General features: G+C 38.4%; 1 long non-coding RNA gene across 1 annotated transcript; it reads left to right on the forward strand.

Moving 5' to 3' along the window:
• The first annotated feature begins 763 nt into the window (after positions 1-763).
• On the forward strand, positions 764-1754 carry LOC149254715 (uncharacterized). Its single transcript, XR_016266308.1, has 3 exons — positions 764-870; positions 950-1056; positions 1343-1754. It is a non-coding gene; the product is annotated as an uncharacterized LOC149254715 (long non-coding RNA).
• Positions 1755-2114: the final 360 nt, after the last annotated feature.

Here is a 2114-nt window from a genome sequence, read left to right on the forward strand (position 1 = left end):
TGATATGAGGTTTTGTGGAAAATGGATGGGAGAGACAAGGGTTTAGGCCGAGAAATTGAATAAGCCCTCTGCTGCCGATTGAGCAGAGAGTGCGGATATGAGGTTTATTTTCTTTATAAATTAGTATTGCTCTGTATCTGGAAGGATGAAAACGGGACCGATATTTGGTTAAGCACATCAATCGCTTCTGCTTAGTTTTCGAGCAAAGTTCTTTAACTGCATTACTCATCCGATGGGGTCGCAAAATCTCTGAAATTTGGGTATAAATTCATTGAAGGAACTTGACAGCCTGTATTTCATATCGTTGATTTACTACTGATAGCTAGACCCTCGTCGCTGATTCTGTGCCCGTGTTCATATTATTCTTTTCTTGTCAATTAAAGCTTTGGGCAGAGGATTTCGGTATCGGTTGCGAGGCAAAACAAATCACGCTCCTGCTGAGAAATTCAATGATCAAGACTTCAGTAACAGCATGTTTTGTTTTCCCTCCGCAATTGATACTCAAAAGTCCTGCCGAGGAGCACCAGCAAGGATTCATTGGCAAGACGCTGAGGCATAGCAGAGCACCGCATCGAGTTTTCTCCATTTTCATTCAATACATTTTAGGTTTTCCCCGTTTCCATTTTTTTTCCTATTTGTTGAGCGATATAGATAGGGTTTTACCTTGTGTAGCTGCACAGACTACGAAAGCCGCACCAGGGCAGGTATTATGGGAGATCGTGAAGCAGAAAACTCTTTTCTTGTGAAGCCGAACTGCTACAAGAGCACCAAGATCTTTTCTTGTGCAGCTGAACAGCTACAGGAGCACGAAGATCCAGTTCAGCGAAGACACCTATAATCTCTGCAACTTGCATTCATTCAAATTTTCAGGTATCTTTTACCTTCTGTTGAAGTTTGTTGGTATTTTTTGAACGGCTTATTTGCATATTACTGTCAGTTTTTTTTGAAGTCCCAACAGAGACAAGAAGAAAGCATGTAGATGCATTGAAATGGAGATTACAGACACCAAGGGAAGAACTGCGTGCCTTGGACCTCGATTCTCCATAAGCTTATAAGGTTATTTTCCGTGCAGAAATTTATATTTAGCTGCAATTTTTCAATAAAATGCAAAATTCTTGCACTTTTTGTTCATAGAGGTGCTTGTTATGACCTGTAATGCGGAATAAAGGTATAGATAACTCTAGCAATGTTGCGGTTTTCCTCTGTTTTCTGTGTTTTAGGGATCGATTCCATTAACTCATGATCTGATCTTTGGCAGGCTAACCATATAACTCTCTTCTTTCTCCTTCTTCTTTGGCAGGCTAGCCATATAACTCTCTTCTTTCTCCTTCTTCTTTGGCAGGCTAGCCATATGTCTGTTTCTTCCTCCTGTCTGAAAGAAGTACTAGTTGGTAAAATACTATAGGACAAGTAATGTCACCTGAAGTGTGCTGAGCCCTGGGTGGAGGAAAGTTCCGAAGATGAAAAGCAAGGAACCTTGGAGGTAAATTACCTTTCCTTTAATCCACCTTACATACAAACCAAATGCTCCGTTTGGGGACACTGGAAGTCCAGAGAAGTTGATCACTTCATTGGGTTTCTCTGTAACTGGGAACAGCTAGTTGATCCCTTCATTGGGTTTCTCTGTAACTGGGAACAGCTATGACACACATAAGTGAAAGCAATGTGCAAGAATATGTATGAAATTATTTCCCAGAAATTTGTTTGAATTACCTGATTATTCTTTTGTCTCAAAGTTCAAAATAAAATATTCTCGTTGTAACATTTCGAAAAAACATTTACATGGTCTCAAAGTTTGAAATAAACTTCTTTCATTGTAACATTTAAAAAAAAAAGCATTTGCTCAGCATCATTCAATACCATACAAATGATATTCAAAGACTTATATTCTGGTTTTGCTTTTCACAAATAATTGCTCTTGATTCATGCCTATGCCCCCTTACTCTATATTTTTACCTTCTCCAGTAATTCAGGTAAACATTGTAGACTCCATATACTTTGACTGGTACACAATTTTGCAGAAGCTATATATTATTATTTGTGATTAGTGCCAATAATGGGTAGTGACCAAATTCTGAAATTGATTGGAATTATGACGTTCTATTAATTTTATT

Source organism: Pinus tabuliformis, chromosome 7 (genome assembly GCF_031772625.1).
Source record: "Pinus tabuliformis cultivar Carrire ecotype Pingquan chromosome 7, CPIR1, whole genome shotgun sequence".
NCBI classification, from domain to species: Eukaryota; Viridiplantae; Streptophyta; class Pinopsida; order Pinales; family Pinaceae; genus Pinus; species Pinus tabuliformis.